Source organism: Haliaeetus albicilla, chromosome 10 (assembly GCF_947461875.1).
Source record: "Haliaeetus albicilla chromosome 10, bHalAlb1.1, whole genome shotgun sequence".
NCBI classification, from domain to species: Eukaryota; Metazoa; Chordata; class Aves; order Accipitriformes; family Accipitridae; genus Haliaeetus; species Haliaeetus albicilla.
The window spans coordinates 26422066-26450025 of NC_091492.1; the positions used below are offsets into that span (position 1 = coordinate 26422066).

Below are 27960 nucleotides of genomic sequence, written 5' to 3' on the forward strand. Positions count from 1 at the left end.
CTCCGTCACGTGCACACTCCAACCATCACGAGCACACTCCATCCATCACATGCACATTCCAACCACCACGTGCATGCTCCATCCATCACATGCATTCTTCATTAATCACAACCACACTCCAGCCATTGCATGTGCACTCTGTCCAGCCAGGGGTGGCTTAGGGAGGGCACGGACAAGACCTATGCCCTGGAAAGGGGCTGGAGAGGTCCAGAAGATGACAAGGGTGTTGTTGCCTCTGCACAGCGCACTAGAGTCTTCATCTTCGTTAAAGCCTCCAGGCATGCTCTTAATGTTATCTCTCTAATAATAATAATATTTCATCTGCCTTATCTGATTAGGTTAGGCTCATTTGATTTTTGCAAAACACCTTTAATCACCTTGCAAATTCCCCGTCGTTATAAACAGAGCCACCACAAACATTTTCAGCAATCCAAGTTTTATTTTCAGCAATCCTTTATTTTTTATATGCAAGAAAGGCAGTTGTAAAAAAAAAATATTTTAAAAATATGAACAAGACAGAGGCTGAGAAAACATTAACAAGGCCCTGTGCTTTCTGCTAAAGTGCCTTCATTTCATTATCATTAAATTTGCCTAGTAATTAGATTTCGGTGCATGAATATTTTAAAAAAAATGTAACAGACAGGCTGTCAAAAAAAAGCACGACAACATCAATTCGATAATTTTTTAGACAGAGACATTCATAAGCAATTAACACAGATTTCCTGGGTTTGGAGACTTTTTTTCTTTCTTTTCTTCTTTTTTTTTCTTCCAGCCTTGTGTTATTCACCTGAAATCAAAAGAAAAAGAAAATCACTATAAACACCAGCCCTTCCATTTCTGCTATTTTTTTCCTGGTTTGCCAACATGCTGACATGATCCCAGTGCCATTTTTCCCTCTCGCTGGCCGCGCCGAGCCCTTGCTTAGCATGCTCTGGCACTCCTCTCCCCTGCCTCCCACCCCAGCTTTGCTAAACACAGGCAGGCACGAGGTTGGGTCATCCATCAGACCTCCCCACTCCTGCAGGACCAGATTAAATTAAGGTTGCATGAAGCTTCTGTCTTGATCTTCAGGCATTTCTGCTGAAAACAGTGATTTTGATCACTATTTGCATAATTGTACAGTTACGTATTCACTGGGTCCCTAATTATACGATCTGTGTTCGACACCGCTCCAGACGAGGGGAGGCTTGCAAGGGGCATACTAAACCGGCTCCTCTGCAGTTATCCCCCGCACCCCCGGGCCTGATCCTGGCTCCAGGTGTGCTGAAGCATGACCCCCTTCCCACAGCTCCTCCCTGCAGGCTTGTGACCACCAAACCGTGGTGGGGACAGCCCCGTGCTTGCCCTCCTCACCCTATTAGTGTGTGAGACACGCACCGAGAGTGATGCCAGTCCCAAAAAGGAGGGGGTTGTGGTTGGGATGCCAGTTCCTGCTCTACAGCTACCCAAACAACTCCCTGCAGAGCCAGCATCCTCTGATTTTCACCCGATGGCATGCAGTCGAGATGCAGCACCATGAGCATTTCTCTTGCCCACGCTGCACATTTCCAACAGGACTAAAAAGTGGATGGAAAACAACATAGTCCCAAATTTCCCCCTTTTTTTTCCTCCTCAGCCATCCCAGAAGAACCTCCTGTGCCAGAAAGAAATCCAGCCAGGGTACTGCTGGAATGATTCAAGATCTGAGCTATTTTGGAGGTGGGGGTAGCACAGGGTAGATTCAGTCCGTGCCTGGAACCAGCACAGTCCCCAGACTGCATTTGCCCTACGACCAATATGGTGCCACCGACCCCAGAGACATGCCCAGGAAGGAGACGGTTGCTCACAATTGGCTTCTTGCACTTGCAGGGGGGGCAAGTTCCTGCTCCCTCCTGAACTCTTCATTTGGAAAGCAGCAACGTTTGGGGGAATTTCAGACAGGGCTTCCAAAGGTCCTGGGTTTAGTCCTAAATCAGGACCAAACACTTGAAATACTCTAGAAAAGGGGCCTCTTTCCTCTGCACAACCCAAGCCCTTAAGAAATCAAGTCCTTATTTTAACTCAGCCCTCGAAATGCCGAAAGCCTGGCCAGACCCCAGCGTTAGGTCTGTGCTCTCCTACAAGAGCAACATTTTGCAGTAAGCCCCACTTGGGACAGCTCAGGGCTGTTGCAGACAGGTAGCCAAAATGATCTTTGCAGGACTTAAAGAGCATGCACCAGGGCCAATAAGTGTGCTGGGAAGAGAAAACAATAACCAAAAAAACCCCCCAAACCCTAATTATTTGACCTAAACATACATGGATGTTAAAAATCTGTGTCTCTGTTATTTTTTATTATTGCTATCATCATGATCATCATGTCTGGCAAATTAAAAATACACAAAACAGCCACACACAAAGAAAATCCTAGACCTCAACTCAGGTCATGCCTTCCTAAAATCTCCTTTGCAAGGTTTTATCGGCAAGAGCAGGGAGTAGAAGCAGTTGGTACAAGCAGCTGAAAGACCAAATCAAAAGCATGTGAGCAGATTAAAGAATCAATCTCTCCGTTTGATGCAGAGGAAATCCCACTAATTATAAAGAAGGGGCTTATTTCCTGGAGTCACTCTGTTTGAAGTCATCAAAACTAGTAATACTTAATTACTCTACTTTATGGAATATATAACATCAAGCCCCTTCTCCCACTCGCCAGTCCTCTGATGCCATTGCTAGCACTGGGGTTTCCAGGGGGTTATGGTGATGTTCCTCCTGTACCTGTGCACTTATTTATTCAAATGAAGCCCTTAACAGCCCTCGCATGAGCCTGTGGGGAAGCATTTAAACATGCTTTAAAAGGAGGTTATAATGAAAGAAAAAAATCCAGAGTGATTTAGCCATGCAAGCTACCTGGCTATTATTGCAAACGTGTGCTCATTGTGTGCATGCTGTGCCAGCAAACACCTTCAAAATCAGGTATTTAGAATTAAACCAAAGTGAAGGTATTTGCCTCATCCTAATCCTCAGAAAGGGAAGGGGACTGGCAGTGGTGTTACTGAAACATGGCCTCCACAAGCCCTTAAGCAGCCTTTCAGACCTTGCTGAGGAATCTTTGAATGCCCCAGTAAGAGAAGAGCAAGCTGCCAACTTTTAGTTTATGGACACATCTAGATTACATCCACAGATAGAAAAAAAAAATAAAATTGAGGTATTTTGAGGAAAAGAAAGAGTGACAAGTAGGCATGGGATCTTCTCAGAACTGGTATAAAGATATTTAATATCAAGGACTGTCTGATTTTCCTCATCTCTCTAGGTGGCTGTAGGGCAAACCTGCTTTGCTCAAGAGCCAACAATCGCCAGTCTCATAAAACACCATGCTAAAGCTCGTGTTTCTGGAGCCAAGTGATTAACATGGAGGGGAATTGTAGCTTTCGTTAGAAAAAAATAGCAATAATCATATTTTTACAGGTTGAGAGAAACCTTGAAAAACGTGACCCAAGAGATTCAGGCAGGAAAAGGCAAGTAAGTTCATTTTTATTAAATCTTGCCGTTCTCGATGCAGTCTCAAGAGTAGCTGAATACTCCTGAGTGCATCCGTGCATCCCTGACACCAAAGCTGCTCCCAGGACCTGAGTCCTCAGGCAAAGCCATCCCTGCCAAAGGAGTGAAGCTCATGGGACCAAAACCCTCTTCCAGGATGAGATTAGGCTCTCTAAGCCCATCATTCTTCTAAAGGCAACCTCCAGAGAGCACGTTTCATGAAGAGCTGCCCATTTCCATGGCCAGGGAGCACCAGGACAACCTAGGTTTGGGTTTGACTTGCTCAGCCTTGACTGGTCAGGAGACTTTTTCCAAATCTCTCTCTTTTTCCAACTAAGTTGGTAAATTTTGGAGGGAAGAGACAGGAGAGACACCTCTTCCTTCATCACCGCCTACACACACCTACCTGGGTCTATGGGTGCTACACAGACATCACTATTACTAGTAGCAATAATAAATCTTGCTGCTCCGTCCTGGAGTTTCTCCCAAATCACTGAGACCAGCTGGGGGAGTGCACAGGAGATGTGGAGCTACGTGCCGCTGTTTGAAATTCTGCACATACCTCCCCACGTTGGGAACGCCCCAGGAATGCTGCTGTGGAGTCATGAGGCTTCACAGCCAGAAATTGGGGGTGAAAAGGTTTGATGGGGTTTTTTTTCCTAAGACGGAAAGGGAAGAAATCTGCTAAGCCCAGGTTTGACCTGACTGGGAAATGCAACTGGGCTCCACACAAGTTCAGCCGGCCTGAAAAATCCCTTTCAAGATGTCTGAGCTTTGTGAAAACCCCAAGCCAGAGCATATCTCTAAAAACCCCTCTAGCTGCACAAGGACCCTTGCAATGTTGCTGTCGGTGGGAGAACGGGTGAGTGCCATGCTTGGCAACTCACCGCTCCCCCTGCTCTCGGTTCATGCTCTTCCTTGGTGCTTTTTTCAGATAAGGTCCCAGAGACACCCCAGCGCTGCTGGGCTGTGCAGGAGGGTGGATCTGCACAGACCTGGGGGATGAAAGCTCAGTTTCCAGCCCAGTGACACATCTGCTCTGTGGCCCAAATACTGTGTGGCTTCACCAAGACTTTCTCTGCTTGGGGTTCTCCTTTTGAGAGCGAGCATCCACCTGGAGAGGCACAGCTCGAAGCTCTCTTTGCTCATCTTTTACATGCTTGCATAACATGAATCAAAATAATATTTCCCTGAGCAACACAGGGAGCATTCCAGCATTTAGCCCCTTGCAGGTGATGGGAATAGTTTGAGCTGGACCTGAAATAAAACTCTCACATCTCAGTCCCTCCGGAACTAAGAAAAACCCAAGATGAGCGTATCACTGATAATTTTTTGCCTTAGCTCTTCAGGTCTAAGGTATCAAAGGAAGAAAAGAAGGATCTGCTGTGAGGTGAACATCCCCATCTTTGCTGGCTGATAAGAGAGCAGCAAGAAAGGAATTGGATTTTATCCAAGGAGGTTTTCTAGTGCTGGAGACATTCTTCCCTGCAATCTATCACAGGCAGCAGAGGAAGGAGAAGACCCAGGTCTGAGCTCCAGGTCTCTGTCTCAGCCACAAGAGCAATGACCTGCTGCAGGTGAGAAGGAGCTTGGGCTGCATCCTTGCCGCCCGGGGGACGGGCTCTGGGCAGACAGACTTAAACCCCCACCCTGGTTCTAGCCCTGTCCTACATCAGAGCTCCATGCAGTGCTCCTAACAGCAGAATACAAACTGAAGTTTTGGGCGCTGCTTCTTTACCCGCTGCCCTGAGGCCACAGGCAATGGACATTTTCCCTGTGCAACCTCAAAAAGGGATGCAGGCTCAAGCAGAGGCGATTTCTGTGCCTGAAAAATAAACACATCTGCACGACCTAAACCCTTCTGTAAGTTAAGCACAAGGGCTTAAATGCTCTGCTCGGAGGGGCCTGGGAAAGGGGCCCTGCTCCCTGTTGGCTCTCCCCAGAGGAAGGGGCAAGCAGGTCCCCACCACTGCCGTCGAGCGAGGACCTCGCCGCAGCCTGGCCGAGGTCTGTTTGTCACTTTTCCTTCATTATTTGCAGTTTGTACACAGGCATCATTAGGGATTCATTCGGTTTCCCTAGCAGCAGGCATTAGTCTGGCTTCCCTTTCCCCCTTCTCTCGCCAGCGCCCTTTATTTTTAGTGTCTTATTTACAGTTTGACAGAGTAACTGTAACCCTTGCAAGCTACTCCAGCGGCTTTAATCGGGGGAATAATGGGTCCTGTCTGGTGATGAATAGAATTTAGGGGACAGATTGTTCCACACTCGCCCGGTGGGGTAATTTATTTATGTGCGCACTTGTCAGGAGGAGAAAGGGACGGGGGATCTGTATGCGCCGAGGACACTGCTGGCGCTGAAAGGGAAGGGAGAATGGAGCCAAACGCCCCAGATCCCGCTGCCCCCCCCCCCTCCTCCGGCAGCTGAATGCCTCCGGTGGCCGTGAACTTGGAGGGGCTGAAAGCCCCATTCCCAGGCCCTCGGCACGTCAACGGGGCCGCCGAGCGGCTGGGTTGCCGGCAGTGGGGCTTGGGGCTCCAGATGGGTCCGGCCACGGCGGGCAGCCCTCCCCGGCACTGCCCCGCATAGCCGCAGCGCAGGGAGCACGTCCCATAGCAACGGTACAGTAGCAGGAGCACAGCGGGGGTCTGGGAAGAGAGGCAAAGCCCTCGGAAAAATACAGGATGGGTCCAGACAATGGCCCTCTCTCATATCATAAATTACACGGCGGCGACAAAAGGGGGACGGATCCTGCCCTCTCCCCCGCTCCCACAGCCTGCATGCTTGTTGGGTGCCAGTGGGCATCCCTGGGCACAGGGATGGTGGCGGCACAAGGGAGAGGTGGTGCCATTGCACCTCCCGGCCCGTGACATCTTGAGACTTCACTCTTTCCCCATCCCCCAAAGCACATCTCTTTCGCTCCGCAGCATCCCTGCTTTCTGCCATGCCGTGCTGCCTGAGCATCCACCGCCTTGGCACCGGAGTTGTCCATCACACCATGACTGTGGTCCCTCAGCTGATGCTAACCATGCCCAGGATCGAGGAGAAATGGCTCCTGGTCCAGAGATGGGATGTTTTTCCTTCTGCTTTTCAGAGAAAAGGCCCTTTTGCTCCTTTTTCCTCTCTGTGGCTCAAGGCCGGGAGCATTTTGCATCTAAAGCCGACAGCAGCAACATCTCGTTCAGCTTCTCCCACGAGCTTTTGCCCGGTGATGGCTGGGGCTGGAGCAGGCTACATCACTGCCATCCCTGGGTTCCCATGCAAAGCAGGACAGCAGGATCCACTGAGCACCAGGGCCACCTCAGCCAGGTGATGGTCCCCCTTAGCAGAGAGGATTCACCCCCCAGAGACTCCAAGAAGAAGCAGGACAGACATGCAGGGGGTCCTTTTGCACCCACAACTGCCAGACAGCATCAGGCTAAAAGACCAGGGGGTCTCAGGCTGAACCCACCCAGACCCAGACATGGAGATGCTGAAGCTCCACCAGAATTTGTCACTGATATGCCTTAAATGTCTCCCAGCTTGGCCTGGCTCCCACCTACGCTTGGCACCTTTCCTTTCCAGAAAAGCCTTAAAGTTAGCATATAATTACACTTTCTACCTAAGCAAAGACCCTTTTAAAGTTGCCAGTGCGGTATAAAGACACCCCTGGTCTGGCTACACACTTTTTACACTCGTGTAGCCGTTTTGGCTGCAGGGGGATTTGCCTTCATGGCTCTGTTGGTAGTGTCAGGAATGAAACCACCATGGCTGCAGACTCCGATCCCTGTTAACAGCAGCCACGTCGGTACAGAGCGTCTTCCTATTCCTGGGGTTTTACCAGTTTACCGGTGTACTGGGAGAGATGCTTAGAGCTGGGTGAGCTGTGGGAGTCTGAACACGGGCAGACGTCCAAGCAAGCACCCACACCCACCTCACCCATCCCAGGTTCCTCTCCCACAGGTGAGGATGCTACAAGGACCATGGTTTCTGGCTACATTAGACTTCAAACCATGCAAGCAGTGAGCTGGTGGATGGCATAGGAGGACTAAACCAGACAGAAGGCACCAAGATGTCATCTCTAGGCCACAGTACAGAGAAGTAGAAAGTCTTCTCTGGATCTCCACTGGCTGGAGAACAGCCCATGTGATGCTCCTGGCATTTCTCCGCCACTGCCCCGGGTCCAAAGGCGATGTGCTGGCTGCTTCGGGAGCAGAGGTCTGACTGACAGCGCCCACAGCCCAGTCCAGCCGTTCATGAGAGCTCTCAGCCAGCACAAGCGCCTGGGCATGCTGGAGCAGGGCTGCACATGGAGGTCTAGCAAGGTGGGGACAGTGTCTGCCCAGACACATGAACAGGACCTCACCCCAGGGGCCCTCCACCAGCTCACCGCTGAGGGACGCACTCAGACCAAGAGCCTATTTCAGGGAAGACCTTCCCCTTGGCAGAGAGATCAAGACCTCTCCTTGCTCGGCTGAACTCAAGCCAAGGCAAGAGTCCTTGCATACACTTAAAAAATGCAAGAAAAAGGTCTTTGCACTGGAAACCCGTGGGGCTTTCTCTGCCCCATGCCACGGGCAAGAGATCTGATGGGTGCAGGCAGCCCGGCACCCGGGGGTCAAGGGCAGTCCCTGCACCGCTCTGTCCTGCCGTGAGAGGAGAGCAAGTGATGATCGGCAGCGAGACCTGTGGCACGATTGTGTTGGGCCTGGGGAGGGAAACCCCCTCGTACGGGTACAATGACTGTCTATTCTGCTGATCACAAGCTTAATCCTCTTTGGATTTTAATTGGCATTTGGGCTAAGCTGATTTAAACCTCTTCACCTTGTTGGGTCCCCCCCTCTCCACTTCTTTCTTTTCTTGGGGTTGGTTTTTTTTTTTGGACCAAATAACAACGCTGCCATCACCAAGTCCCCGGCACAATGACATCTTTGTGCGAGGGTGAGAGGAGAGGAAAGGGGAAGGGAGGGGGAGAAGGGAAATGTGCTGAATCCACTCGGAAACAATGCGGAGTTTGTGATTCAGAGTTGACCACTGGCAAAGGACCTGCTTCAGCTGTGCCTCATTAATAAACGCACTGTCCCTTCCCAGCCCCTCTCCCCCTGCCTATCACCTCCACCTCAGGCCAGCTGCCCACCGGCCCAGGGTCTACCTGCGGTCCCCATCCCTCGACAGATGCAGCATCCCCACACCGGCCAGAGCGGTACCCACATCCCACCCCAGTCTCACCAGTGAGCTGCCCATGGGGTGATGCGCAACAGCGGGACAGGGACGTCCAGGTGTCTTCTCCGCCCCATCCGTCCCTGAACCGGTGCTGGTGTCACCGCGCCGAAGCCCCGTGCTGGCTGGCAGCCCCAAGCAGCCTGGGTGGATGCTGGCGCAAATAACGATCTACGTCCAGGCCAGGGTCTGCTGGCAGGAGGAGGAAGAGGAGGAGGAAGGTGCACACAGGATCAGCCATGGTGAGGGGCTTCTGCTGAGGGTCCCACAAGACAGGTCCTGCTGGCAGCTTCTGCATGGCCGGGGTCTCATGGCTTTTGGAGGGTGGGGTTTTTTCCATATAGCCCCCACTCCTGGGTTCATGTTATAGCGAGCCCATCTGAGTTAAAAACAAAAGCAACAGAAACACCTTATCTTTCCATTTAAAAGACAAAAAAACCCCAAAGAACCCCAAAGCAGCCCTTTGTTTCTGTGGGTGGGAAAGACACCTCTCACAAGGTTTGAAGATTATGAGTTAACAAATCCACGATAACAGACGTTAAATACAGAACAAAATCAACAGTTGCTCGAGACTTCAGGCCATGTGGATGGTGAGGAAGATGCTGGTGACCATGGAGCTTTTGGCCCCTCTTTTTCCCCATAATGTGGTCACCGTGGTCTCACACCAGTCCCCAAGCATTTGCTATAGGGACACAGCCCATCCCAGTGGCGTGCCGGTGCTAGAGACTGCCCAGTGTAAGAGCTTATGGAAAGCCTTAAAAAAAAAAAAATTAAAAAAATCCACTTACCAGGAAATTCCCTGCGAACTTTCACTGGGGCCAAAGAACTGCAATTCGCCAGCCAGACAATGAGCAGAGCATCACGTAGGGTGAACCCACACTCCTCCCTGGCAGAGAGAGAAAGAAAAGAGGACGGGAATGCTTAAATGTCAGCCCCATCCTCCCCTGGCTGGATTACACCAGAACAGGGAGATTACAGCCACGTTTCTGGCAGAAAAGGGGAAGGAGGAAGAGAAGTCAGTTGGAAAATTCTCAGCATCCTTGCAACTGTGCTGGTTTCCAAAACCAAGCCCTGTGGAGATGCCTCGGCAGGTCTTCAGCCCTGTAGGGAGTGAGAGGAACCAGAGTCTGCTCCAGGGGAATTTGAAATAGGGGAAAGCTCTTGTTGCACCGTCACCGTTCCTTGTTCCTGCCAAGCATGGTGCCAGCCAGCATCCTGCTGTGGTCACGGTGGCAATCCTGCCAACACCAAGTATTCAGGAATTACGAGGGAGGAACGAAAACTATAAATCTAAGTCAAAAAACCACTTTGTTTGTTTGTTTGTTTTATTTTTTTGTTTGCCTTCTGGGGAGCTATGTTCTCCAGGCTTCCCTCCCTGCTCAGGGCAGTGGCTGCTCTGCCAAGGGCACTTGAAAGGCAAAACCAAACCCAGCAGCACCCTGCAACCAGGGAGGGATTTATCCAGACACTGAAAAAGCTGGGCTGCCCCTAGCTTTTTGCCGTGGCCAAGCCAGGGGAGATCCATCACCAGTGGGAACTGCATCGAGGGAAGATGCTTGGATCAAATACAGAGTGAGGAGCGTGACGCGGTGCATCCCTGTGACCTTAACCCCAGCTCTCTGCGGGGTTTTCCCCTTGCTGATGCAGTAGGAAGCAAGTGGGAGAGTCCCAGCACCAGCAGCACCCCTGCCTAAAAATAACAAAACCAAGCAGTCGCAACCCTCGTGCTGCCAGCCACTGCTCCATATTGCTTTGGAGCATCCTTACAGAATTATTTTTTATGTTAGTATTGTATTAATATTCACTTTATGCATTTTTCATCTATATAAACTCTGCTTTCGTCCATGGCTATTCACAGGCTACACATTGATTTAAATGCCCAGTGCAGAATTTACTTGGCTTGTTTAATAGAGGAAGGCACTTGGGCCAGAGAAAGAGCCTTTTCTCCTGCCCATTAGTCCCATAAATCATTGATAACACTACAGAAATCAGAGAGACAATCCGATTCTGTGGAAATTAAGTAAGTGATGAAGAGCGAGTGAGTGGCACTGGTGGGAGTAGAGCAGGGATGCCCAGACACATCCTCTCCTTCCAGCCCCACTTCCAACCAACTAATGTGCCCCATCCTAGGGTAAGAACAAGAAAAAAGGAAGAGAAAAAAAAAAATCCCCCAGTGTGGACCAAAGGTTATAAATAAAAGCAGTGAGAAATCAACTAAGTAGATGCAGCTTAGCCAAATAGCTAAGAGCCTTAGTGCATTTTTGCAAGCTTTAGGAAAGTATTTCCCATTCCTGAATAAGCAAGTTTGTCAGGCGTAGGGGAGCGCGTGGCTGCACACCCTTCACAGCTCGGGCTGGATCTGCCGGCACGGGCAGGGAGACCCTGCAATCTCACAGGGACCCCGCTCTGCTTCGGGTTCAAAGCATCGCAGTCCCCAGGGGCAGCAGCTGAGGCCACCAAAAGGGATACAACAGTGACGGTCACCACTTCCCCGGTCCCTTCTCACCTTACAGACCGGGATTGAGCCGAGCTGAACAGCTCTTCCCCATGGGGATGACCCTAGCCAGGCACATTTGGGGCTCTGGCATCAGCCCATCAGCAAAAAAATGTGATTTATTTTTCTTCTATGGATAAATTTCTGGTTATTTTTAATCTGCTTTCAAAATTCCCGTCACACCAGGGTTAAACTCACTCAGCATATTTAGACTTTTAAGTTTCTAGGTCTCATGGCAACAGAAGGATGGGGAGAAATTGAAAAGAACAACAAACCCAGCCTCGTGTAACACCAAGATTTTCACCTGAACCACAAGCCTCTCGCAACGGGATCTTTAGATAAAACCACCCCAAATTATTTCAAGTGCTGTAGTAAAATTAATCAGTTCACACCCCACCAGGTTGTATGTTGTATAAAGTGATTTTTCCCCTCTCTCCTGTTAACCTTAGTGCAATAACTTTGTACCCACAAATCATGTGGACCAGGTGAAGCCTCTCACACCTCTGCCCATCATGCACAAAGAGGGGATGAATTTGCTCATGTTTCACATTGAGGGTTTTTTTCCCCCCTCCTAAACAGCCATGAAATGGTCTCAGCAACAGAAAAATGAGTGTGTTGAATTTTTCTAGTCCAAAAAAGGGGGCGGGAAAAAAAAAAATTAAACAGCTGTTTCCCTAATACTATCGCGATACACAAAGAATCAAATATCATCTCTTGCGACTAGGCAAAAAATCTGCAGTCAAGCCTCAAAACTCACAATATCTCCATGTGGCGTGGAGGTTATTTTAAACGATAATTAAAAAAAAAAAAAATCCAGTAAAAAAGACGGTACGCTCGCCTTTGGTGCCATTCCCTCTGCAAAAACTGAAGATGAAACAAAAGGAGGTCAATTTTTGGGTGTGGGTCAGTGCTTTGCGTGTGGCCGGGGGCGTTTCATGGCCACGACGCCCTGTGCCGAGACTATTGCTGGCGGGAAAAGGAAAATCCCCACAGCCGAGGCCGGGACGAATGCCCCACAGAGCCAAACGCCCCGCGGCGAGGACGCGGTACCCGAGGCACCGCAGGCAGGATCCATCCCTGGTCCCCATCCCTGGGATGCTGCGGGGATGCAGCAGACCGCATGGCGAGGACCAAGGGGGAAGAGAATCGGCCATTTTACACATCGGCTGCCTAAAATGGTGGCTCCCACCTTTTTTTTTCCCCTTTCTGCTACCGTTTCAGCACGCATGCACCCGCGGGGAGGGGAGGGAGAGGGGCCGCAGCCCCCCGCGCGCGAGGGCACTGGGAACAGGAGCCAAGATGGAATTAGAGGGAGAAATTAAAGGAGGGGAAGGGGGGGAGAGGGAAAGGATGCGCTTCGTCTCAACACACGGCCTATCCGCCGTTGGCTTTTGTGCATCCTGTGGAAGGGAGAGGCAGGAAGGCATCGAAGAGAGGGGAAAAAATGGGGGGAAAGAAGGGGAAAAATAAAAAAAAAAAGAGCATTTGGGTGAGGATGGCGAGGGGCAGGGATGCGCGTGGGGTGCGGGGAAAAAAAATCTTCCCTTCTTTCTTCGCCGACCCCCCTTCGCCCTCCCTGCAATCCCGCTTTGACTTTTCCCACAGAAGTAGCCAACCTCCAAGAATGCAAATGACATTCATTATGCAAATGCATGCAAATCAGGTTTAACTATCGGAAGAAGGGCTCGGAATTTCTAATGGGTTAACTCTTTCGCACACAACCAGGATAACAAGAGCCCCGTGTCTTCCTCGGGGCTTTGTGTTTCCCCATCCACCCCCGGGCACCCCGACCCGCACCCCTCCGCAGGCTCCCCGTGATCCCCAGGGAGGGCGTCGGGTGGAACAAAGCACCAGAACCGCCCCCCCAACAACAACAACAAAAAAACCCCATTGGTGTGGGAGCTGCTGCCCCTTCGTTAAATGCACTGGCAGGAGACGAGACAAAGCAGGCTTAAATGCAGAATTGGAAAAAAAAAAAAGGAAAACAAAAACAAAAAAAAATTAAAAAGGAAACAAAAAAAAAGAAAAAGGAAAACAAAAACAAGAACAAGAAAAAGAAAAAAGAGAAAAATATTAATTAAAAAAAAAGATAAAGAAAAAGAACGGAAAAGCAGGCCGCTCTCGGCAGAAGGTGAAACCCTCCCCACGATGCATCGGCAAAGGGTTATGGCAGCCACAAGGGTTCAGCTGTTTACATCCAACCCGCTCGCCAGGACGGGCACAGAGCCACCGTCTCTTCATCAGCTGGAAAAGAAAAGTCACAAAAATGCTCCGAAATCCCATGCTTCATTTTTTTCAGCTTTTGCGTTGAGAAAAAAAATAAGAAAATGACACAGTTTCCCCAAGTGCTGGATGAGGCTGTTATCCTCCGGCGAGGGAGGGAGGCGCAGAGGGATGGCAACGATGGCACCAGGGCCCAATCCGCCTCCCCATGACCCACCCCAGCACCCTGGGATGCTCCGGGAACATCGGAAACGTGCTCAGCACCAGCAGCGAGGGTGACTTGTGGGACCACTGCCACGCTGCTGCAAAACCTCTGGAAAAATCCCAGTTCCCCATCCCAGCCCCCAAAAATGCAAAGGCCCCAGTGCTGGGAACCAAAACAGAGAAATCCTGGGTGCATAACCTCGCGCTCACCAAATGTAGGGATTGCAGGAATTATGAATATTACAATGAGCTGTAAAGCAGAGAAATAGATGCATTGCATAATTCAAATATTTTATAGTGATGCTGTTATTGATTAGCAATAATAGTGCATTTTAATGTTATTGCTGTGGTTTGCCTAAGAATTATGCCTCATCTGCACTAAAACCTCCTGATTTTTCTGTTATTTTCTATAGCTCCTTCCAATACCCACATATGAGGTTTTTTTTTTTCCCATCTGCTCAAAAACTCTTGTTGTTTAAGCTGGAAGCTGTTGGGGGCAGGACCAATAATCTGTGCTCAGGCAAGAATTTCCCAAATTTTAGGGGCTTGATTAGAGACACCATAGAAATGATTGTTTTACGGGCAGTCTGGCGTGCTCTGAAATGCATGAGCCCAGGACTACTGACCAGTTATAAAAAAATAAACCCTTTTATTTCATTAATCTGGTCCCAGCCTGGTAAGGCCTCTGCAGAGTGTAAAATATTCAGCACTTCGGCAAACCCTAAATGTCAAAAAAAAAAAAAAAAGCGGGTCAGCCCCTTCCCTACTAAAAAAGATGGGGGGGAATAAATACATAAAATAATAATTTAAAAAAAAAAACACCAAACCAAAAAAAACCAACAAAACCCCCAGCAATTTGGGTTCCTTTATTTGTCTTCTGGCCTCCAGCACGCAGGCAGCTTGACACCTGCAAGCCTTCCTCTGCTCCCTTCATCCGCTTTTGACTCCAAGCCCCAATTTCCAAGTTCACGCATAATTCCAAAACTGGAATTAGGTGATTTTTTTTTTTAATAATTATTGGAAATTATATTTTTAAAAAAGAAAATAAAGGGAGACAATCAAGTGCTGTGCAGAAAAATGGGCTGGAGGGATGCTGGTGGGTGCACCAGCGTGTGCCTGGCTGTGACTCCCGTGCCCAGCCAGCAAGGCTCGTGCCGACAGCTACTTATTGCTAATGACTAATATGCAACATCATTATCATATCACAGTGCTGAGAAAGCAAACTTCTCTAATGCTTTCTTACGAGCACACAAATAGCATGTAAATTGTCATTTATCTGGGACGGTAACTAGTTAGGATTCACTTAGCAAATACCTGGTGTCAAAGGCATCCCTGGAGCTGCAGCAGGACGGACTTCAGGCTGCTGGAAGAAAACCAAGTTTGTGTTTTTAGCACGGTGCCGGCAGAAATTGCTTGATTTCTTAAAACCTCCCTCGCGGAGCCATGTGAAACGGGGTTAGGCACTATTTTCAAAAGTGATTTTTAAATGTTTTTTTGTTTTCTTTTCTTTTCTTTTCTTTTTAAAGGGCTCCTGTTCATTCACCTCTTTTCCTTCACGTCTCTTCTCTACCAAATTTCACTATTCACATCTGTTTTGAGCCTATTTGCTCTGTTTTTTCCCCATCCTTGATACACCTCTTTGGCCCTGGAAAACTCCAGCATCTTTGCAGCCTGAAGGCACCACGCTGCAGCCTTCGGGCACAGGGTGCGAAAAGAGGTTCCATGGACGTTTGCAGCCTCTACATCCCCCCCATCAAAAAATTCAACTTTCAAAATGTTTTAATCACTTTGCATTAGAAACTGACTGCCAAATAACACATGCTGGGAGTGTTTATCCACACAGGGGGTGGAATGGAGCCTGGCAGCTTTGACAGCGATTCCTTGTGCAGAGGGCTCTGCAATATTGCTGGAAAGAAGGAAAAATAAGAAGGAAAAAAAAAAAAAAGAAAAAATGACAAAGGAAACATATTTCTTGACAATAATTTCAAGCGGCTTCTTGATGACGCCCAGGGGCTGCACGTCCCAAGAGAAGCGTGCAACGGGAGCAAAGCAAACAGCGCGCCAGACAGCCGAGCATTCCCCATTACAGCCACTTTCGTCCCCATTTCTACCACCTGCCATTTCAAAAGCCACAAGCGACTCTGCCCAGCCAGGCTGTTTTCTGCCCAAAAGCCCCATTTCCCGTTCGTGCCAGAGTGGGTGATTTCCAGATGGGATGCTCAGCACTGGACTTTGCACGGGGCTTTTCCAAAGCCCCATCGTGGGCAAAACACGGGCTGGGAGAAGGCGCTGCTGGTCTTTGAATGAAGCCAGCATCATATCATGAAAAATTAGCAAGGGCAGGAAGAAAACATCCTTGACAGAGACACATGGAAACACTGAGTCCTCGGGATGGGACATGGGGCAGCAGGAGCCACCATCAGGGGTGAAAGTCCCCCAGGGCTCCAGCCAGATGACCCAAACCAACCTTCCCAATGGAGAAGAGCCTTTAAAGTACCAAACTGCTGTGGCAAACCTCTTGGTTTTCCTACTAAGGAGGATCTTTGTGGGTTTTTTAAAGAAAGATCCGGGGTTTGGGGCTATTATAGGTAGCAGAAGGCTTCCCTCCTGCATGCTCGCACGGTCACCAGTGCCAGGAGTCAGCCAGGGACAATCCCGCACCAAGCGCTAATTAAAGCGCTTTCAGGCAGAATCCTGACTTTTCGCCACTCCTGTCAAGGGCAAGAGGAAAAGAGGAATTTTTTGCAGTGACGACTCAAACCACCTCGTGATAGTTGACACTCATCACCTCTTGGGATGCAACGGGATGCGGAAGCGCCCTTAGACCACAAAACAATTTCCCCTGGGCTCACAGAGGGTATTTGGGGTTTGATTTTTTGGCCTTAAAAAAGCAGGATGCAAAGGCTCTCGATACTGTTATTTTTGGAGGCAAAGGCTCCTGATACTGTTATTTTTAACTGGTTTTAACTTATCTCACCCTGCCTTTTTTTTAAAGTCAGCTCGCCAGCCTTTCCAGGGCCACATATTTTTTTGCCAGACTCAATTTTCTAGCACCTGGGGCTGCTGCTAACCCTCAAAAAAAAACCACAAAAAAAACCCCAAAACCAAAACCCCCAAGCCCACCATCCTTTTTTCTAATTTTTCCCAAAGAACCGGGAGGCGTGAGCACTCGAGAGTCAAATTTGCCCAGGACCCGCGTCCCCTAAGAAAGCAGGGCTCATTCGCCTTCCACAAACTCTGCAGCAGCAACAAAAGTCCCTTTCAAGCCCTTCCAGACGCAAGTCCTTCAGCTCAATTAGTCAGGCACACAGAGACACAAAAAAGCCTCCCATTCAGGCTAGTGGCTGGCTGTGGAGGACAAGGGCGAAGAAAGGATCTTTCTCCCACGCTTTCACTGGGTGTCATAACAAGCAGAAAGCCCTCTTATGGGGGGATTATTGGAGATAAGAGTCCGATGGAGGAGCTGGTGCAGAAGCTGGGGCTGTAGAAGTAGGGGAGGAGGGGATGGGGATGGGGTTTGGAGGTTGCAGCTCCCAAGGTCAGGTGAGCACGGCCATCGCCCTCCATCGAAAATGTTTAAAAAAAAAAAAAAAATTATGATATTGCCCCCCCTGCTCTGGCACACACACACGCAGAATAATCCCGGTTCTCCATGGCAACCTGCTCCATGGCTATCCCTCGCACCGGAGGAGGGAGGCAGCTTGCCTTCGCCCCGGCCTCGTCACCGGCTTGTCCTGGTGCTGGCAAAAGCCTCGGCCGAGATGGGCAGTGGGACCAGGCAGGCCCCCTCTCCCTCCCTTCTTCTCCAAAAATAAGTGGTTATCTTGAGCAGAGAGTGTCAAGAAGGTGCACAGCTCTGTGGCAAAGCTCTCCCTCCAGAAACCCACCCAGCCCTGCTGATGCTCCTGGAGTTGGATGGGTTTAAGATTAAAAGGAACTATTTTTCATTAAAAAAAAAAAAAAAAAAGCTGGGGTGACTTGGTGGGGTTTGTTGTTCAAAGCTAAAACAAAGGGGAAGAAGGGAGAAAATTCTCCAGAGAATGGGCTTTGTCTGCAAAATCACGAGGTGGGTCAGTGGCCCGGGGTCACCCATTCTCCGTGGTACCCATCCAGCCCAGTGAAGCATCCCAAACCCCCAAACCTCCCCACACCCAGAGCGGTCGAACCTTGCACCTCCCGGCCAAGCCCGAGCAGATAGAAAAGTCCTCTGGATACCAACAGTGCCTTGCAGGATTAATCAAAAGTTCCTGAGTTAATTACGTGCCTAATTCCCTTGAACAATAAAGAAAGTTATATTCCTAATTCCCCACAGCTTTTCCATTGGCTCCATATGCGGCTGCAGAGGCTGGTGCACTTCCAGCTCTTTTCAAAGGCATGATTCCTCTCTCGAAACAGGGGGCACAGAGGCAAATTCAAAGCAAGCACTAGAAAATTTAGGGTTTTTTTTTTTTTCTCCTGCTCAGCCCCAAGCCCCTACAACTTGCCACTGCAGGATGTCCTCGCTCCCAGCACCATTGAGGAGCGGATGACAAGAACATCCAAGTTTAGTGACATTTTACAAGGATCAGGGAGGGGATATAAACTCTCCAGCTCAGGGACAGAAAGCTGAGAAACTCTCTCAGAATACATTATCCCATAATTGTAGGGTTTCAAGCACTTTCCTCCCAAGCAGCTGGTGCCTGCTGATGCCAGAGAAAGGTTATTTGGCCCAGATGCATTCCTGCCTGGTTCAGCCCGGGAATCCCTAAAACCATTCACTCCTATGAAACACCACAAAAGCTGAATATTTCACTCTTATCTAAAATAGTAGGTATTTACTAAAAGCCAGAGGGGGAGGAACAGATGAAACAAAGTGGGCTCCTTAGGGAGAATCCTTCCTCCTTTCCAGAGGGGACCCAGTGCCTCTGAAAGGGCAACCAGGATCTGGGGGACCCCCTTTCCCCTACCCATAGCTCACATTCTGATCCAGGAGATGTTTTTTCCCCCCTGCCTCTAAAGGGATGAGTTTTGAGCTTCCAGCAAGCAGGAAGACGCTGAAGGTCAAATTAAACCTGGTTTACCTACATCGACCTAAGCAATGCAAGACCACAGAACGAGGCAGCAGTCCCCCCCTACACGCGGGGCTCAGGGCCAAGCCATCCCACCACACCAATGGATACCCAGGCTTTTTCATTCCCAACACTTATTAATCAGCTTTTTCTGCACACACCCGCCCCCGCCAAGAGCCTGCATTTTCTCCCTGTCCCAGAGCAAGCTCCACCTTGTGCCCTCCACCTGCCTGCAAAAATTCATCGCACGAGACCAAGCGGTTAAACCCAACAGATGCACCCAAGGCAGATACTTCCTCCTCCTGCACCAGCATCCTGGCACTACTCCCTTTGTCCCTGCTCCAGCAATACTAAAAACCCTGAAAGTGGAATTAAAATGATTTTTACACCTAGCCTGGGTTGTCAAAGCTGGAGCTCAGGCCACGGCCGTCACCACTGGGTGAGGATTACACAGCTTAGCTTTACAGTTACAGATGCCGTGTCCAAGTCCAGCCTCAGCTGTAGCAGGATAAATCCTGGAGTTATACGGCAGCACGAGACTGTGATCCACTGATATCCAGAGATGGATTCAGCCAGGAGCACCGATCCAAGGCCTCCCCGTTAGCCTCGCAGGCTTCAGTACATAAGGATACCCCCGCCCCAGCCCCAGGATTCCTGGGGTCCCTCACCATGCCTGGCACGGGGCTCCTGAACCAAGACTTCCCAGCTCTTTTTCTGCAAAACTAACCACGGCCACTGCGGTTTTGCAGGTGGCCAGATCCTGCCTGCTCCAAAGCCCGTCGGCTCTCACCCTTTTCCCCTGCATTTTACAGCGGTGGGGAAACGCAGCGAGCAGGGAGGTGTCGGGACTCACGCGCACACGTCCCTTTCTATCTCTGTCCCTGACAAACCCGCAGGGCAAGCCACAGTGCGGCCCCGGGACTATTTTTAGGGACCCCCCCCCGGCAATGCTGTCACAGGAGCCTGGGCTAGCAAACCCTCCCGCAGCGGCAGTGGGTGACGGGGAAAGGCAAAGCTGCCAGTGCGGGCGACGAATGCCGCAGCTCCGCTTTCACATCCAATCACCCTGGCTGCATCTGAGCGACCTGCCCGCTGGCAAGCCGTCTCCTCTGAGCAGCCTGAAGACCACAAAGCTCATCATTTTCCTTCCAGCTGTCCCCCCACCCCCACCCCCAGGGCATCGCCACCCACTTTCCCCAGGCAGGGTGCAGGAGAGCCGTCCGGTTCCATTTGCTGGACACCCAGCACGTTTGCACCCTGGGATGGGGCGGGGGGGGAATTTGAGAAATCCACTCTCCCTTTTGCTCCTGCCATACAGAGACTGGCACTGGACACCCCAAAGACATCGCATCGCAAGGCCTTGCAAAGCACCTCGCAAAGCGCCGTGCATCATCAGCCAGACCCACATCTGCAAAGCCACAGCGGGGACCGGGACCTCCGGTCCGTTCACCGAAACAGGGGGTCCTGGGGCCCAGAGCTCAGACGGTTAATTCAGAGCATTGCCCCAGCCTCCGTTCCCACACACCCGCCACTTGCTGAAATTAAAGCAGGGCCTGATCTGATTCCTATGGCGGCTTAGCGCGCCCACTCAGCCGGTTTATCATAATCCCGACATAAAAATCGTTCCCTTGAAAACGCTCAGGGGTTTTGAAGCCCTGATTGTTTGAAGAGGAAAGACTCTGCTCTCGGCACAAAGACGTGCTCCCCTCTCAGCACTGGTCCAGTGGCTGGAGGCTTCAATAAGCATTTTTTACCCCTTTAGGTACTGATGGGAGGAAGCCTTACGCTTTCTCTTGGCCCAGAGCTCACCCCCAAACCCAGCCTGACAAGGTGTCCCGGACCGCACGTCGCACGGACCCGACACCCCAAAAAGCAGCAGAGCTTCAAGGACAGCTGCTGGGAGCGAGCCGCCGCTGCCGCCTGCCTCAAGAGCATCTTTGAAAATTATCCCTTCTCCCACGCAAATCTGGCTGTGATCACTCAGAGGGAGGAAATATATCTATATATTTCAATAATATATAGATATACACACATATATATCTATATCATATCTATATGATTTCTTTGTGGTTGCGCTGCCGTGCCATTCCACACCTGCCCAACCCACAGCACGCAGGAGCATGCAGGAGCGCGCGGGGCCCACGGAACCACAGTAGGAGGGAGAAGTTGGGCAGGAAAAGGGGCAATTCATGCTCCGTGGAGGCCACAAAAGAGTTTGAGCCATCAGGGCCTCCTTTTGTTTTCAGTTTAAAATTGTAAAAGGCCAGCAGAAAATCCTGATTTAAAAAAAAAAAATTTAACTATTTTTCACAGTTTGGGGCTGAGAATTTGCTAATATTATTTATAAAAAATAGAAGTGTTTTATCCTTCGCAAAGAAAAAGTTAATACCTACTGGCAGCATTGACCAGCTCGAGTATTTCTGCATGTTTGGCTGTCCCCTGACCCGCTGTGCGAGCTGCAGTGCAGCGCTTGTATGATGAGAGTGGTGTGAAGGGGCTTTGGACTCAACAATAAACTGATCTGCTGCATTTCTGCATCCTTGGCACAAGCATTAAAGATGGGAGCTAAAGGCAACTCAGTCACAAGCTCTTTCCTTGATGAAAGTGTTATACTGAATGAAATTAATAATTTTCAATAATTATATTTGTATAGGCTAGTTCTTCTCAATGACTCACCGAACCATAGAAAAAATTAGTATTACATTTGCTCCTTTTTTTTTTTCTCCAAACACACTGCTTCTAAGCATGAAAAAGAATGTGGAGAGCTAATCTCTCAACACAGAACATGCAAGCATATCTCCTATTAACGTCTCCAGCAGTTATGTGGTCATAAGAGAGAACAGAGTAGACAGTGCTGAGTGTTAACCAGTCAAATCACAGTGTCCAAGCAAGCTTAAACGGCCACATGTAAGCTGCAATTTGGATCAACGTCATGCCAACACACCGGGCTTTCTTATTGCTAGTGTACTCCGGTAGCAAATCAGGGAGAAAAGGGAGAAAAAAAAAAAAAAAAAATCAGCTGTTTGCAAGACTATTCCAGTTCATGTTCCCAAAGGCCTTCGAGAGAGCCAAGCTCTCAGCCACGCAGCCAGTCCCACCGCTGGGAATGGTCACCCACCACAACAAAAATCCAAATTAAAAAGAAATCTCCACCCGCACGGAGAGCGACCCGGTCCGACGGCAACCCCGGACCCTGGGGGAGCTGCGGCAAAGCTCATGGCACCAAAAGCCCCAGGGAACCCACCCAATGGTCTGCAGCCACTGAAGAGCAGCAAGTGGGGTGAAACTGGTTCCCACTCGCCCTGCCAGGCTGGGAGCACAAAGGGATGGGTGAAGACCTGGAGATGCTTTAGCCTCACAGTGTCACCACATCCCTGAGCAGAAGCAGGGGTTCACGACCATTTTAAAGGGCACATTTTGCAGCAGAAAATGAGGTGCACAAGCTCCGGAGAGCCAGGTCGGGCACGATGGGCTTTAAACCCATCCCCTCCATCACCAACCAGCATGGGCACCTCCTGCCCCTGGATCCGGCCCACCACGCACAGGCTCCCTACGCTCCGGGTTGCTAAATTCCCCGCTGAGTTTCGCCCTCGTCCCAGTTCACATCCTCCCATTCCTTCTCGTGCCTTTGTTATACCCAAGCAAGTGACACCATCAAACATCAGCCTATGGCAGTGCCGCCTTGGCCCCGCACCGACCATGATTGGTCACCTAGGAACACCAAAAGATGATCACATAGCATTGCTTCCAACCCCTGATTGGACAAAAGGCGCTTCCCCCCCCCCCCGAACGAAAATACCGGCCAATGGTGGATGGCACATGGCAGCTCACCAAGGAATAAAAGTCCCTCATCCCCCGCGTGAGCCACTGCACCCCTTTGCACGAGGACTCACAGGCCACCGCTCAACGTCGGTGTCCACCCGCAGACATCCCAGTCCACAAGCCGGGCGGGCGCCACTGCGACCAGCGACCATTCTCCTCCTGGCTCAGTCTGCCTCAAAGGGATGAAGGAGGAGAGCTCTGTGCAGTGACATCCTGCTGCCACCAAAGCTAAGGGTGTCCAACGTCATCCTATAAGGTGCTTGGAGTGCGAGCATCGGTGGAGGATGCTCTCTCCCCTTCCATGGAGGATAGTCTCTCCCCTTCCATGGAGGATAGTCTCTCCCCTTCCATGGACCGAGGGTCGGATTTTTTCCGGAGCTGGTTCTCTGTTGCCCTGTCCTCTGCAATGTCCCCCTCCGGCTGGGGACAAGCCACCAGGCCAGGAGAGTGGCACGTTGCCCTCACCCAAGGGAAGAGCAGCAGCAAAGGCAACAGAGAACAGGGAATAAAATAAGAGCTTGTAAAAACTTCCCTACGCCCCTGCCACCGCCAGTGTGGGCTGCAGGAACAGTGCCAGGAACAATAGCAACACCTAAATGAACCCTGAAGGGAAGACAGAAAGGAGGTTTTCCTTACGCTTTCCCCAAGCAGATCATTATAGGGAGTTAACACATGCACTAAATTATTCTGAATTACAGGGCCATGGGTGGGTGGGTGGGGGAAATATCTTGTTTATTAATTTAAAGTAATCATATGAGCAGGACAAATCTTTCACATCACACCCAGAACTACAGCCTTTCCCCAGACAAGGTACCAGGGACAGTTTCTTCTGCTCCCCCCCTCTTTTTTTTTTTTTTTTTTTTTAAATCCCGATGAGCGCATGAGCGAAACGAGCGGGTCCAGCACAGGTCAAAAGTCAGTTCTTTCTCTAAGTCTCTCCCAAAAGGGTTTTCATAAAGTTGCAATGCTATAATTGCCCCTTTGCAAAATAAGTTCAGGTGCTGTCACCCGTATTTGTTCTTTATTATTACGAAGTCTTTTTTTTTTCCCCTTGAAATCACCACTCTGAAGTTATATATAATGTATATCTTAATCCATCACAAGATCTTTGTGTTCTTCTAAGCAACATCAAAACACCTTTCCAAATAGGTTGCTGTATTTTTGCAGGGGGCATCTAAGGCAACCAGTCTGACCATTAAAAGTGAGTGGGAAGCACCCAGTTCACCTCTTTGACCCCAAATTCCCTTCTACAGTAGAGAAGGTAAAAAAAAAAGAAAAAAAATCTCAGTTTCCATAAGGAAGAAGTTGACATATAATCCAGTGAAGGGGGTAAGGACCAGCATGAATTTGCGGAGAGGACAAATTATACAAAATCAAGTTCCCCAATTAGTCTCACGTGGTTTCATACACAAGTTAGAATTTTTTTTTTTAAATTCCCACTCTTGGAATATTGAGTCCATTCAAAGAAATGTTCATAGACAAAGGTTTAAAAGAAGAAAGAAAGCGTTTGGATAGAGGTACTAGGGAAGAAAAACAAAGAAAACTGCAAGAAACCATTTTCCAAATCACCATACCCTTCTTTCTAATCCTGATATCAAGTTATATCTGTCAGGGAAGAAAATTAAACATATTACAGATAGGGAATGGGAGGGGAAAAAAAAAAAAAAAATCCAGCGCTCATATGTGCAAAACAACCATTAATAAACATTGCTCTGTTGCTGCTTTATTAAACAGATAATCCAACACAGTAATCTGTATTGATTTATGGATTCTCTTATGCTATACGACTGGTTATGCAATGAAAGTTCATCCTTGATCTGTAGTCTGTGTCCTGGACTTAACTAATTCATAATCTGATTGGAAGTTTTACTTTGTTAATTCAATTACAGTTAACAGCCGAGGAGAGAGCGGCAACATCCTTGTCTTTCTCAAGACAGACGTTTTCTTCACATGCACAGAATCAGTAAACTCTTTCTTAAAATCATAGGAGGCAAATAGGTTCTTTTTTAAAAAAAAAAAAAAAAATCCTACCTCGGGTTTTAATTCCAGTCTCAAAAAGTTGTCTTTTTTCCCCAGTTTTTTTTTTTCCGCCTCTCATTTCTTTTCTCTTCCTTTTTTTCCATTTCATTTTTTCTTTTCCTCCTCTTCCTTTTGATGAATTTCCTTTCTTCTCCACATCCTCCTCAGGCGTGTAATGGGGTTATTTTTACTTTCGGTTATCTAGCTTTATGAAGAATTGACACCACTCATACAGCTAGATAACCAAAGATAACAACCAACCCCTGAAGTCTGCAGCATTAGCAGGAAAAAGACAACCTCTTCTTCTCCAGGGGCTTCGGGGCACATGGCTTTTAAGGAATGAAGGAGGGAGGAAAACGAATAAAAAGAGATGCAAATATTAGCAGCGAGATCCATAATATCAGCACACAGCTACACCAGTGGCCCTGTTCCTGCAACCCAGTGAGCCCAGGGCAAAGCTTTCCTGAGCATCAGTGGGACAGGCAGGATCAGGCCCCTCGAAAATAGAATTTTGAGCAGAATTACAGGATAACCACACAGGAGCAGCCTATTTTCTGCCACGGTTAAATTTGTTTCATTTGCAAACCAAATTATATTCTGCAGGTGCTGAGAATTAAGCCCGCATTATTTTTAATAACTATCAAATTAATGCATTCAAACTGGTAATAATCAAAGCAAATATAATTTGCGCCCGCAACTTAAAATATGCATAGAACACCAAAAGGACATTTCCCCACCCATAAATGCATTTAACGCTCGCTAAACAAAATGACTGCGAAAAACCTGCCGGTTAAAATAAATAATAACTTGTGATGCTTTGGATTCAGCCAAGATCTGGGGGAACAGAAGCGATGAATAAACACAGAAAACAGAGGAAATGATGAAAGGAAGGGAAGGGAGGAAAGAAGGGAGGGAACGACCCCTGCTCGGGGCTCAGGACCCCCGGCCCTGCGCGCAGGGACCGCGCACCTCGGGCAGGGACCCGCATCCCTCCCTTCCTTCGGGGGGGGACGACACACGACCCCCGCATCTTTCCTCGGTGGGGACCCGCATCCCTCGCTTTCCTTCCCCCGTATCCCTCGCCTTCCTTTCCCCGCATCCCTCCGTTCTTTCTTCTTTCGCGGGGAACCCGCATCCCTCCTTCCTTCCTTCGGAGGCTCCGCATCCCTCCGTCCTTCCTTCCTTCCTTCCTTCCTTCCCCCGGGAGGGGGGCAAACCTGCATCCCTCTCCTTACCCGGGGTGACCTGCCTCCCCCGACCCTTCCTTCCTCCAGGGAGGAACCTGCATCATCCCCCCCCCCCCCTCAGGGTACCCCGCATCCCTCCATCCTTCAGGGGAGGAACCCGCAGCCCTCTCCTTCCTCCGGGAGCCCCGCAGCCCTCCCTCCTGCATCCCTCCCCAAGGGATCTGCACCGCTCCAACCCTCCTTCACCTGCATCCCCCCCCCCTTCCTCCGGGGGAGCCTCAGACCCCCGCTACCTCCGAACCTCCCCCCCCCCACACACACCGCCTCTCTCCCGCCGAGCGCCGCGCAGGCAGCGCGGAGCCGGGGCCCGCCCGGTGGCACGGCACGGCACGGCACGGCACGGCACGGCACGGCACGGCACGGCACGGCACGGCACGGCACGGCACGGCTCCTACCTGCTGCCCGCCGCTGCCTGCCGCTGCCCGCAGCCTCTGCGCCGGGGGGAGCGGCGCGCGGCACTTTTCATTCATGCTTTCACACTCCCGGCCCTCGGCGCCGGCTCTCATTGGCTCGGCTCCGCCTGACGTCACCTGCCCTGACTCCCACCCCTCTGCAGCGCCTATCGGTTCATCAATGGGCGGGGGAGGGGCCGGGAGAGGCGCGCACACGCGCGTCGCCGCCGCCCATCACCCCCATCCCCGTCACCCCCATAGTCCTCCCCATCATCACCCCCCCCCACCACCACCGCCACCCATCACCCCCGTCTGCACCAGCACCACCACCGGCACCGTCATTACCACCACCGCCCTCGGTACCGCCGCCATCACCCTCGGCACCATCACCGCCGCCTTCAGCACCACCATCATCCTCATCACCAGCACCACCACCATCAACCCTCAGTACTACCATCATCCTCATCCCCACCATCAGCCTCGTCGTCACCACCATCCTCATCACCACCACCATCACCACCCTCATCACCACCACCCTGATCATCACCATCGTCCTCATCACCACCACCACCCTCAGCACCACCATCATCCTCAGCACCACCACCAGCGCCACCACCACCATCACCACCACCCTCGGCGCCACCGGCCATCACCCATCGCCATCACCAAGCACCGCCACCACCACCCACGACCACCATCACCGTCACCACCCTCCTCCACCTCTCTGGCCTCCCAGGGGACTCAGCCCCTCCCGGCTCCCCTCTCTCACCAAAGGGGAAGCCCCCGCCTGCAGCCCATCGCTGCCGGTGCCCAACCAGCACTCTGTGCCGATGCTGGGGCCTGGCTGCACCGTGCAGACCCCGGACAGAAATCAAATGCTATTTTATTTCTGTAGTTTTAACCCCACAAGCCCTCTATTAATTACTCTTTTATTTTCCCTGTTATAATACCGATAGCATCAAAACTAATAACATGATTTTTCCTCAAACAAGAACGGGTTTGGGTTGTTATGGTTTGTTTTTTTTTTCCTTTTCTCTTAAAATTCCTCTTTGCCTTGGAAATTTTTTTTTCCTAGTGTAAAACCAGACAGCTTTGGGGCTGTGGGTTTGGGGCAGGAGGTTATTCATGAGTTTTGCCTCCTTCCTGGAGCCAGATTCTCCCGCTGCCACCACCAGCACAGCCAGTGGCACGTCCTTCCCATGGAGGGCTCATCTCCCAGTTGCCCCCACTGGGAAAACGGGATCCCACTGGTCTGGCTCCCGTCAGGCCCAGTACTTACAGCCCCGGCTGGGAGTGGGGGAAAAAGGGGACAGGTGACGTTAGGGACACAACACTGACGGGGTGAGCAGGGAGGGTCCTGGGGGGGCACCCAGACAACAGGGACTACCTCAGCCCTGGGGGTCCCCAAACCTGCCCGGGGGGGTCCCCAGCAGCTCGGCATTATGGACAATGCAAACTGTCCTGGCTCTGCTGCCCCCAAGGATTGGGCTTTGCCCCCCAGGACTCTCACTTCTCGCTGGCAGCCCCCCACCCCGTGGCCTCCTACCTGGCTTTTCTGTGAGGCCCCGTCTGCACGAAGGGGTTTGGGGGGGGACGGGAAGAGGGGGAATGCACTTTTTCTTTTTTCCAGCCCCCCACGTTCAATTCCAGCCCTGGTTGGGGGAAAAAAAACGCAGATTTCAGGAACATCCTGCTGGCTGCTTGCGGGAGGGGGGAGGCTACAGCACCCATCGGGGGCTCCCCGGGGGGCACCCAGGGACACCCCCACCTACAGCCCCCTCCCCCAACTTGCAACCTCCAAGCTGCTGCAGCTCTTTTAG

At 50.4% G+C, this 27960-nt stretch overlaps 1 long non-coding RNA gene across 3 annotated transcripts; it reads right to left on the reverse strand.

Annotated features, from left to right (window-relative positions):
* Positions 1 to 419: 419 nt before the first annotated feature.
* On the reverse strand, positions 420 to 24818 carry LOC138687581 (uncharacterized). Of its 3 annotated transcripts, XR_011326734.1 has the most exons (6): positions 24514 to 24818; positions 14927 to 14975; positions 9480 to 9577; positions 8701 to 9070; positions 2669 to 2782; positions 420 to 787 (listed from the first exon to the last, which is right to left on the reverse strand). It is a non-coding gene; the product is annotated as an uncharacterized lncRNA (long non-coding RNA). The 3 variants fall into 3 exon arrangements; XR_011326732.1 differs by lacking the exon at positions 2669 to 2782 and having other exon boundaries at positions 24514 to 24797; XR_011326733.1 differs by lacking the exons at positions 2669 to 2782; positions 14927 to 14975 and having other exon boundaries at positions 24514 to 24778.
* Between the last annotated feature and the right edge of the window lie 3142 nt (positions 24819 to 27960).